The sequence below is a fragment of the Palaemon carinicauda genome, chromosome 24 (genome assembly GCF_036898095.1).
Source record: "Palaemon carinicauda isolate YSFRI2023 chromosome 24, ASM3689809v2, whole genome shotgun sequence".
Taxonomy (NCBI): domain Eukaryota; kingdom Metazoa; phylum Arthropoda; class Malacostraca; order Decapoda; family Palaemonidae; genus Palaemon; species Palaemon carinicauda.
The window spans coordinates 100202590-100215089 of NC_090748.1; the positions used below are offsets into that span (position 1 = coordinate 100202590).

Sequence of the window (12500 nt, forward strand, 5' to 3'; positions counted from 1 at the left end):
GTCAGTTGCCCGAATCTCGAGATAATTAATTATTACCTCTGCCAACGAAGTTGAAAGGAGGTTATGTTTTATCTCCGGTTTGTGAGTGTGTGTGTGTTTGTGAACAGCTCCCTGGCCACAATTTTACAACTTTTCCAGACTGGTCAGTTGCCCGAATCTCGAGATAATTAATTATTACCTCCGTCAACGAAGTTGAAAGGAGGTTATGTTTTATTCGTTGTTTGTGTGCGTGTGTGTGTGTGTGTGAGTGTGTGTGTGTGTTTGTGAACAGCTCCCTGGCCACAATTTTACAACTTTTCCAGAACGGTCAGTTGCCCGAATCTCGAGATAATTAATTATTACCTCCGCCAACGAAGTTAGAAGGAGGTTGTGTTTCATTCCCGGTTTGTGTGCGTATGTTTTTTTTTTTTTTTTTTTTTTGTGAACAGCTTCCTGGCCACAATTTTAATCGTAGAATAACGAAACTTGCAGGGATTGACTGTTATGCAAAAGGAGGGAAATGATTAAATTTTGAAGGTCAAGGTCAAAGGTCAAGGAAAATGTTTTACTACTTGTTTGTGTGTGTGCGCTTGTTCGTAAACAGCTTCCTGACGACAATTTTAATCGTAGAATAATGAAACTTGCAGGGATTAACTATTATGTAAAAGGAGGAAAATTATTAAATTTTGAAGGTTAAGGTCAAAGGTCAAGGAAAATGTCCAATTCACGTAATCAGTTTCTTAAAACACACGAGGATGAGCAACCAAAAAAAAAAAAAAAAAAAAAAAAAACTAAAAAAGTTTTTTATTTTCTTTGCATTACCTTATCACTAGTCTGATAAAGACCCAAAATCTCCTTGAATAGAAAAGAAAGAAGAATAAAAAAGATGGGAAAAAAGTTACAAAAAGCACTTAAATACTTGAAAGTAAAAATAAAAGAGACATGAATATCTCTCTCTCTCTCTCTCTCTCTCTCTCTCTCAAGCACCCAAATCTTTGAAAGTAAAAATAAAGGAGGCATGAATCTCTCTCTTTCTCTCTCTCTCTCTCTCTACTCTAAGAACGAAAAGCAAGCAACAAAACCCTTCTCTCTCTCTCTCTCTCTCTCTCTCTCTCTCTCTCTCTCTCTCTCAAATCTTTGAAAGTAGAAATAAAGGAGGCATGAATCTCTCTCTTTCTCTCTCTCTCTCTCTCTACTCTAAGAACGAAAAGCAAGCAACAAAACCCTTCTCTCTCTCTCTCTCTCTCTCTCTCTCTCTCTCTCTCAAGCACCCAAATCTTTGAAAGTAAAAATAAAGGAGGCATGAATCTCTCTCTTTCTCTCTACTCTAAGAACGAAAAGCAAGCAACAAAACCCTTCTCTCTCTCTCCCTCTCTCTCTCTCTCTCTCTCTCTCTCTCTCTCTCTCTCTCTCTCTCTCTCATTCTTGTAAGAACGAAAAGCGTCTATCAACAAAACAGAACGAAGTATCAAGCAACCGGAAAAAAAATCTGTCCGAGATGGAATTCCAAGCTGTTCCAGGTAACTCTTTGAAAAAACACACACACACATACACACGCACACACACCGTAATTCCGTGCTAAACATCTCGTTAACAAGAGCGAAATGCCGAGACATCCGTGAGAATGAAATAATGACGAGATGCAGAGGGGGGGGGGAGAGAGAGAGAGAGAGAGAGAGAGAGAGAGAGAGAAGAGCTGGCTTGCCGTTTCCCCAGGGTTGCAAGGTTTTCCAAATGTGAAAAGGCCAACGTCCGATCAACTGCAGCTTTAAAAGGCCAATCTAATAGTAGAAAAAAGGCCGAAAATAGCATTTAAAGGCTAAGCAATTTAAAAAAAGCCCAACTTTAGGTATCTAGCACAAAAAGGCCAAATTTGGAGGTTTTTTGGGCTCGAAAAAGGCTAACCTGGCAACCCTGAGTGGGAACAATATTCTGGCAAGATAGAAGTGTTGACATACTCTTAAGGGGAGGGTAAATGTACGTGAATGTTCTTCATATTAGGTGGCTTGTTGTTTGTCGTTTTCTTTACGGTAATGAAAAAAACATCACAGGATTAGAAATTAAATGTCTTTACTCTCTTAAGACGGGATTTAGAGGACACGTTAGAGATTAAATGTTCTTACTCTCTTAAAATGAGATTGAGAATTTAAGACACGACAAGATATCCCATGAATTGTACCGCACGTATTTCATACACGTTCGTAGACTGTAACGGTTTTGATTTCTTATCTTACTTTCTTACTTGCTGTTCCCTGCACTGTTAATAGACCAGCTTGCATTATCATGATAGCAAAAGCTTTATCCTCTTTGAATTTTTATGACGTTCTTGCTCGCAAGTCGCTGTATAAAAAGTAGATGAGTGTTCAATAAAGTTTAGTTGCATCCACCTCGCCTCTCAGTTATCATTTGTATGACGTTCTTGCTCGCAAGTCGCTATATAAAAACTCCATGAGTGTTCAATAAAGATTAGTTGCATCCACCTCGCCTCTCAGTTATCACATAACGGCTCGCTCGCGCAGAATCTTTTGTCGTCCGTTGTAGACTTTGGACCCAAAAGAGATCACTATCTTTGATGCTATAATAGGCTTGATCACATTAGCTCTCACAACCTTCATTAGTGGAAATCGAATTAAAAGTCTACCTCGAGCTGTTCTAGACTTTCGTAGTTTGTTGGTCGTTTTTTTTTTTTTTCTTAAATTTTGGTCCCTTTGGCTTGTTTCACATAAATTAGGTCAAATTCTCAAGTTCACCCTATCACATACACACACATTATATATATATGTATATATATATATATATATATATATATATAAATAAACACATTATATATATATATATATATATATAATATATATATATACATATATATATATATATATATATACACGTGTGTTTGTACAGTTTGCTCAATATATCGAAGTCAAATTTCTAAATCCCACTTAACTGAATAACTCAGAACCAAACGTTGAGGCCCCTGGGCTTACAGCATACTGCTTTTCCAATTAGGGTTGTAGCTCAGCAAGAAATAATAATAATAATAATAATAATAATAATAATAATAATAATAATAAAAGAAAACCAAAGGAAATTACAGACGTCCCACAAATTCTGGTTCGTGAAAAATAATGACTTTATTGCTCACAAAAGAATTCGTCCTTTTAAAATACATAAATTTTTCGTTTTCCTTCCGAAATACATAAATCTTTTGTTAATAAACCAATATTTACTGAAATGTAAAGAACCCCCTTTCAATAAATCAGACCTCTGAAGAAGTATCACGAAACTAGGCAGGACTTAATCTTATATTTCATATTTCCATTCCCCCCCCCCTTTTTTTTTTCTATCACGTTTCCCTGTGATTTTTACGCACTGTAAACGTATGTTACTATATCCAGGGTTAAAAGAATTCTTTTAACCCCGACTATATCTAAGGCGTTGGGCACAACTTCCCGTACGGCGGGCTACGAGGTCAAGGACTGTTGCGTGCCCCTTGCGTCACTCCCACGATTTCACACAAATTATGCCCGTATACCCACCGTAGCTGGTAGTACGGCCAGTTGTGCCCAACGCCTTACCCATCAAGAATGATCAATATTCGAGAGGAAACAAAAAAGGTTGAAGCCATCTCTCACTGCAATCAGCACAGAGAAAATCCCGTGAAACAGCCAGAGTTGGGCAAAGAGCCACATTAATTTTCCAAAATTACACCCATTTGCATGACGAAATGGCTTCGTTGCCAAGAAGAACGAGAATGAAAAGAAATAGTTTTCAGGTTTTTTGGTTCTCGAAGAATTATCCTCTCTCTCTCTCTCTCTCTCTCTCTCTCTCTCTCTCTCTCTCTCTCTCTCTTAATTTAAAAAGAGTTCTATATGAGAAAGTGATTGAACCAACTGTGATGTATGGATCGGAGTTGTGGGGAATGAAAGTGACGGAGAAGCAGAAATTGAATGTGTTTGAGATGAAGTGTCTAAGGAGTATGGCTGGTGTATCTCGAGTAGATAGGGTTAGGAACGAAGTGGTGAGAGTGAGAACGGGTGTAAGAAATGAGTTAGCAGCTAGAGTGGATATGAATGTGTTGAGGTGGTTTGGCCATGCTGAGAGAACGGAAAATGGGCTGTCTGCTAAAGAAGGTGATGAATGCAAGAGTTGATGGGAGAAGTACAAGAGGAAGGCCAAGGTTTGGGTGGATGGATGGAGTGAAGAAAGCTCTGGGTGATAGGAGGATAGATGTGAGAGAGGCAAGAGAGCGTGCTAGAAATAGGAATGAATGGCGAGCGATTGTGACACAGTTCCAGTAGGCCCTGCTGCTGCCTCCGATGCCTTAGATGACCGCGGAGGTAGCAGCAGTAGGGGATTCAGCATTATGAAGCTTCATCAGTGGTGGATAATGTGGGAGGGTGGGCTGTGGCACCCTAGCAGTACCAGCTGAACTCGGTTGAGTCCCTTGTTAGGCTGGAGGAACGTAGAGAGTAGAGGTCCTCTTTTTTGTTTTGTTTCTTTTGTTGATGTCGGCTGCCCCCCAAAATTGGGGGAAGTGCTTTGGTATATGTATGTATGTATGTATAATCGTAATTATTAAACTTTCTACAACCAAAACTGAGTTGGAAAAGCAGATCTCTCTCTCTCTCTCTCTCTCTCTCTCTTTAGATAGATAGATAGATAGATAGATAGACGACACAATATCCTAAAAAATTATTTCATAACTGACAGCTCTGTATGTATATATCCTTTATTTGTCAACTAGGAAGTTGATAAGAGTAGAAGAGGCTCTTTAGCTATAACAAGCCACTCTTCTAGGAGAAGGACACTCCAAAATCAAACCATTGTTCTCTAGTCTTGGGTAGTGTCATAGCCTCTGTACCATGGTCTTCCACGATCTAATTTAATGCTGTTACTGTTCTTAAAATATTCTGTTCTAATCGTTCATTACTTTTCTTCTGATTTATTTATTTCCTTATTTCCTTTCCTCACTGAGTTATTTTTCCCTGTTAGAGCCTTAGGACTTATAGCATTCTGCTTTTCGAACTAGGGTTGTGGCTTGGCTAGTAGTAATAATAATAATAATAATAATAATAATAATAATAATTATAATAATAATAAAAATAATAAAATAATAATAATAATAATAATAATAATAATAATAATAATAATAATAATAAAAATAATAATAATAATATATCTTTCGTTCATGATAATCTCTTTAAGGCAATTCAAGGAATTAATCAGATAACTAAATTGCATTTTCCTTTCATCCAAACCCGCCCCCCCCCCCAAAAAAAAAAAAAACCTTAATCTAACTACATTTACATTTCGAACTCATCTAAACTCAAACAAAATCATCTTGAGAGGTCCTTCCAACTTCATGTATTTCCAGCAAAAGCGATTTCCATAATGTCAGAGATGACACTCAAATCTTAAATGACACTCAAAGAAGATATTTCTCTCTACCAAACCCGACCTTCAAGTCTTACCTTTGTCTACAATCACGTCCGTGGACGCACCCTCTGCGAGATGAATAGAATATTTTCAGAATGTGATTAGCACTAGACAGTCCCCTTAATGCATACAAAGAGCCATTTACCCAATGGCCATTTACCAAGGGCAAACATTCAGAAATCTAAAGCAATTTCTACATTTGTCTCTGTTCTTGCGAGGGGATGGCTGCATGCAGGGTGCAAGTTCTGGTTCAGAAAAATTAGATTGCAATGCAGTTTCTCTCTCTCTCTCTCTCTCTCTCTCTCTCTCTCTCTCTCTCTAAAGACAGTATTATCATAATTATTAAAATTTTTCCAACCAAAGCTGAGTTAGAAAAATCAGTTCTCTCTCTCTCTCTCTCTCTATTTAAAGACAGTATTATCATAATTATCAACATTTTTACTACCAAAGTGAGTTGGAAAAGCATTTCTCTCTCTCTCTCTCTCTCTCTCTCTCTCTCTCTTTAAAGACAGGCATTATCATAATCATCAACATTTTTCACCAAAGCTGAGTTGGAAAAGCAGTTCTCTCTCTCTCTCTCTCTCTCTCTCTCTCTCTCTCTCTCAGGACAGTATTATCATAATTATGAAAAAGTTTTCCAACCAAACCGCAGTTGGAAAAGAGCTCTCCTCTCTCTCTCTCTCTCTCTCTCTCTCTCTCTCTCCCTCTCTCTCTCGCAATTTAAATACAGCATTATCTTAACTAACAAAATACTTACAATTAAAGCTGGGGGTGGAAAAGTGGTTCTCTCTCTCTCTCTCTCTCTCTCTCTCTCTCTCTCTCTCTCAATTTAAAGACAGTTATCTTAATTATCAACATTTTCACAACCAAAGTTGAGTTGGAAAAGCAGTTCTCTCTCTCTCTCTCTCTCTCTCTCTCTCTCTCTCTCTCTCTCTCTCTCTCAATTTAGAACTAGTTGAGCTACAAAAAGTTGGAAAAGCAGCTCGTTCTCTATCTATTTAGACAGAGAGAGAGAGAGAGAGGAGAGAGAGAGAGAGAGAGAGAGAGAGTCCTTTAGCTTAAAGAATATTCCCCCCTATTCATAATTCAATAAAACTAATAAAACCAATGTTTGGACCGTTTACTTTTTTCTCTTACTAATCCTTCTGTCCTTCTGGCAGGACTAAACGTCATCTCATTATCTTTACGCTTTTAAAAAAAACTTTCTTCTTTGAAACTTTCACTCCTTTGCTTTCGACAAGCACACTTCCGGAAAGGATCTTTGAAGTCAATTTTACACTTAGCTTCCTCCGAGGAAGTTTTAAATTTTCTTTATTCTTTCCTTTGAACTTCGCCAGTTGTAAAATCTTCTTCGTTGAATTCATTAAAGAGATTCTTTCCACTCTTCTTCATTTTATTCATATTTTGGTATTTTTGAAAGACATGTCATTAGACGAGAGGAGAGAGAGAGAGAGAGAGAGAGAGAGAGAGAGAAGAGAAAGAGAGAGAAAGCGGGATATGAGCTTACATATAGATTATTATCTAATAATTTATAATTCGATAAACAGCAATAGGTTTAATGACATGTCATTGACGAGAGAGAGAGAGAGAGAGAGAGAGAGAGAGAGAGAGAGCGGGGTATGAGCTTACATATAGATTATTATCTAATAATTTATAATTCGATAAATAGCAAATAGGTTAAATCACGACGAAGAAATTTGGACTAAACTTAATGCAAATGTATGGAATAAGAAAGGAAGAGTTAAAATTAAAGAAATGATAGACATGAGGTGATATTAAAACGTTATATATAGTATATATATATATATATTATATATATATATATATATATACACATGTATTATATATATATATATATATATATTATATATATATATATATATTATATACTGTATATACATATTAACACGGAATTATAGGTTATTATAAGCTCATGGTACATAAAATCTATGCATTGCGTAATCACAAACGAACTACCCACAATGGAATAAATGTTGCCAGGCATTTACGATTAAAATACGGATATATTGACGTAAAGGAGTAATATTACGGTAACCAACCTAACAGATAGTAAAAAAAAGTAAAGTAATTACGGTCGCCTGTATTTTACTGAAATACGGCTAAGAAAAGTATATTTTTACGGAGAATTTCCTATTAAAATTGCGTTTTTTTTTAACAGTGCCATATTTCGCCTTTCCTTGGAAAGGAACTAATTTTGCCTTTTCTTATCAATTATTACAATCGAATGTCGTACAAATATTCCGTAGAAATTTCTACCGTGACCGTGTATTATGCTGAGAGAGAGAGAGAGAGAGAAGAAGAGAGAAGAGAGAGGAGAGAGAGAGAGAGAAGAGAGAGAGAGAGGTGTAGAAAACGTACGTAGTTTATCTACAATTTAATCAATACAAATAATAAATAAACTGAAATATAATAATGTAAAATCTAATTATCATACGGCTAAATCACAAGTATAAGTAAAAGGATAAAAGAACAACTATTAATTACTTTCGCCAAAATTAAGCTTTGCAAGTTGTGTGCCTTAAAGAAAAAAAAAAACACGCGTTATTGCTCGTTGCAAGCATCAGGTGGAGCATGGGGAGCTGTTACCCTGCGGGGGGGGGGGGGGGCTGTTACCCCGGGAGGGGACTGTTACCTCCCACTCCATCGGGGGGTCGATGGAGGATGGACAAAAGTATCTTATTACTGAAGTTACTAACGTTATAAGAGAGAGAGAGAGAGAGAGAGAGAGAGAGAGAGAGAGAGTTTAATTAAACAAATTTCATCAATATAAATAGTGAATAAACAAAAATCTATGTAAAAGCTAAGTATAACAATACTGCCAGAGAGAGAGAGAGAGAGAGAAGAGAGAGAGAGAGAGGGGGGGTTTAATTAAACAAACTTCATCAATATAAATAATGAATAAAACAAAACTTTACGTAAAACGTAAGTATACACAATACTGCCAGAGAGAGAGAGAGAGAGAGAGAGAGAGAGAGAGAGTGAGAGTTTAATTAAACAAATTTTCATCAATATAAAATAATGAATAAAAAAAAATTTATGTAAAAGCGAAGTATAACAATACTGCGAGAGAGAGAGAGAGAGAGAGAGAGAGAGAGAGAGAGAGAGGTTTAATTAAACAAATTTCATCAATATAAATAATGAATAAACAAAAATTTACGTAAAAGCTAAGTATAACAAAACTGCCAGAGAGAGAGAGAGAGAGAGAGAGAGAGAGAGAGAGAGAGAGAGAGGTATAGTTTAATTAAACATATATAATCAATATAAATAATGAATAAACTAAAATTTATGTAAAAGCTAAGTATAACAATACTGCCAAAGAGAGAGAGAGAGAGAGAGAGAGAGAGAGAGAGAGAGAGATTTGCGCTCCGGCAAAATCCAAGAGGACTTTTAATTTTCTGTATTTTTGCGTCCGTGACATATGTTACTTCTTAAGGAGACTTCTCAAGTTTGTTTAAAGACACTGGAGGAAAAAAATGGATATGAGAGGGACTGCAGGAGGAATACTTAAAAAGATAGATATTTAAAAATTCTGCTATGGATGTTATAGCCAAAAATATTTTTTTTTCTTTGCATGATAGAATGATGGGATGAATAGATTAAATAAGCTGTGGAAAGTATGCTAGAAGACATTTTTGCTAAAAAAATGGACATAAGAGGGACTGCAGGAGGAATCCTTAAAAAGGTAGAGATTTAAAAATTCTGCTATGGATGTTATAGCCAAAAATTTTTTTTGCTATGCATGGATAGCTGATGCGATGAATAGATTAAATAAGCTGTGGAAAGTATGAAGACACTGGAGGAAAAAAATGGATATGAGAGGGACTGCAGGAGGAATACTTAAAATGGTAGATATTTAAAAAATTGTGCTATGGATGTTATGGCCAAAGACATTTTTGCTATGCATGGATAGCTGATACGATGAATAAAGCATATGTGGAAAAAAAAAAAAAAAAAAAAAAAAAAAAAAAAAAAGGATATATGAACGAACTAACCAGTTTGAGCGGGACTCGAACCCCAGTTTGGCGTTCACCAGTCAGGGACGTCACCACATCGGTCACCACAACACTGGTGTTTTAATTATGTTCAGAACTAAAATCATGGGAAATGTAAATAAATTACTGTAAGTATAAGAACGTGCAATTTGTAAGTGGAGGGATGACACATATGTGGTCTGATAAAGTGTAAAGCAGGTACGGGAGAGGATGGCTTTTTTATTGAAAAATATTAAATATTTATAGCAAATAGAAGTAAATGGTACATTGTACGTATCATAAGGGTTTTGCAGTTTGCATTTGTGTAATAAATAAATGACATTAACTAAAATTTATTGCAATATCTTGGCTCTTATTAAAGAAAAATATTCCATGATCATACAATTTAAAGCAAGACCTTATAATTGTCTGACAATTATCATTATTATTATTATTATTATTTTTATTATTATTATTATTATTGTTATTATTATTATTATTATAATTATTATTATATCATTATCATTATTATTATTATTATTATTATTACTATTATTATTATTATTATTATCAGACAAGCTACAACACTAGTGATCTTTAATTGTTAGTGTCCAAATATTGAAGGTTCAACAGTTGAAAATTAAATATAGAATTGACCATAATTAATTTTCAAACCAATAATTTCATTCAATTTTGCAATTCAGGCCTGATACTTCCCCCCAAAAAATTTAACGACAAGTAACTTTCTGTTTCTTTTGCCAACTTCGTTAATTTGATTGTGATAGAAATAATATTCATTAAATAACTCATTGTTTTTTTTTAATAACCTGTTTTTATAGTAAATAAAAACAAATCCAGATAAGCTATTCCATAAAATTATCTGGAAAATAAATTAAAATGTAGAAAATTATATATGTAATATTATAAATTACAATGTAGAAATTATATATCAACTTCATTAATTTGATTGTGATAGAAATAATATTCATGAAATAACTTATGGTTTTTTTCATAACCTGTATTTAGTAAATAAAAACGCAATGATCCAGAAAAGCTATTCCATAAAATTATCTGGAATATAAATTAAAATGTAAAAATTTTTAAATATCATAATATTCATGAAATAATCAATTAGTTCTTTTTCATAACCTGTATTTTGTAAATAAAATCTCAATGATCCAGATAAGCTATTCCATAAAATTATCTGGAATACAATTAAAATGTCAAAATTTTATAAATGTCAGATTATAAATTACAATGTAGAAATTATGAATCAACTTCATTCATTTGATTGTGATAGAAATAATATTCATGAAATAACTTATGGTTTTTTTTCATAACCTGTATTTAGTAAATAAAAACACAATAATCCAGATAAGCTATACCATAAAATCATATGGAAAATAAATTAAAATGTAAAAAGTTTAAACTGTCAGATTATAAATTACTATGTAGAAATTATGAATCAACTTCATTAATTTGATTGTGATAAAAATAATATTCATGAAATAACTATGTTTTTTTTTTCATAACCTGTATTTAGTAAATAAAAACTCAATGATCCAGAAAAGCTATTCCATAAAATTATCTGGAAAATAAATTAAAATGTAAAAATTTTTAAATATCATAATATTCATGAAATAACCAATTAGTTTTATTCATAACCTGTTTTTATAGTAAATAAAAACTCAATGATCCAGAAAAGTTATTCCATAAAATTATCTGGAATATAATTAAAATGTAAAAAATTATAAATGTCAGATTATATATTACAACGTAGAGATTATGAATCAACTTCATTAATTTGATTGTGATAGAAATAATATTCATGAAATAACTTATTGTTTTTTTTATAACCTGTATTTAGTAAATAAAAACGCAAAGATCCAGAAAAGCTATTCCATAAAATTATCTGGAAAATAAATTCAAATGTAAAAATTTTTAAATATCATAATATTCATGAAATAACCAATTATTTTTTTTTCATAACCTGTATTTATTAAATAAAAACACAATAACCCAGAAAAGCCATTCCATAAAATTATCTGGAAAATAAATCAAAATGTAAAAAATCTTAAATGTAAGATTATAAATTACAATGTAGAAATTATGTAGAGATTATGCAGATAAGAGATTAGTAAGTATTATCAAAAACGCCCCTGGGAACCAAAGTATGTTCAATCTATTTATCTCATTGACAGGGAACGCTGTAATTTCTCGTTCAAAAATAACAAACAGCGGTTTACAGCTTCTTGCATTTGCATTTAATGAAACAAAAAATAATATAATTCATATAGATTATTTATATAAATTGATATTTCGTTCAATGCAGATATAGATGTAGATTTAGTAATCTCACGCAAATATTATCTCCCCTTAAATAATATAGCTCAACGTATCTGGGTATATATATATATATATATATATATACAGTATATATATATATATATATATATATACACACATATACATATATATATATATATATATATGTATATATATATACATATATAAAACACATTTGTTTCCTGTCAGGCTCAGTGAAATTGTCAGCTATGTGACTACTCGTTATCTCCCACTCCTTCCGGAAAAGGGGAGAGGAATTAGCCATACCATGGGAGGTGCACTCGGAAACTTCAATGTACCACAAACTGCCAAAACTGCCAAGTTGTAGTTAAGAAAGGAGGAGGGGGGGGGATGTTTGAATCTATGTGTGTGGATATCTATTCAAATATTTAGCCGTCATCTTTGACGGGTCGGGTACACTAGTGCAAGATAGTAGAAGAGTGGCATCTGTCTAATCAATTTTCCCATGGGAAAAAGAGGAGTGGACACAGGATGTTGCCATACAGGCATCCACTAATTAAGTGGTAAATATTTGGCTAAAATATTATCAGATAACGCAGTACAGCTGAGTTCGATTTGGTTGTTTTTGTAGTTGCTTTCCTGACGCCAGTCCGGTAGGTTCAAGAATTTAAATTGATACTTGAAAGTATTCCGTAGTGTTTATGCTTTGTATTAACAATTATAATCTGTAAAATAAGATTTATGGCCTATTACCGATTGCTCATATTTAAGGAAAGTTCATAATTT

At 33.6% G+C, this 12500-nt stretch overlaps 1 protein-coding gene and 1 pseudogene across 1 annotated transcript in view; one reads left to right on the forward strand and one right to left on the reverse strand.

Annotated features, from left to right (window-relative positions):
* LOC137618240 (uncharacterized) overlaps positions 1-12500 on the reverse strand; it is a 406446-nt gene that overhangs the window by 99949 nt on the left and 293997 nt on the right. The window lies entirely within an intron of this gene.
* Positions 3564-12500, forward strand: part of LOC137617979 (oplophorus-luciferin 2-monooxygenase non-catalytic subunit-like) — a 40231-nt pseudogene continuing 31294 nt past the window's right edge.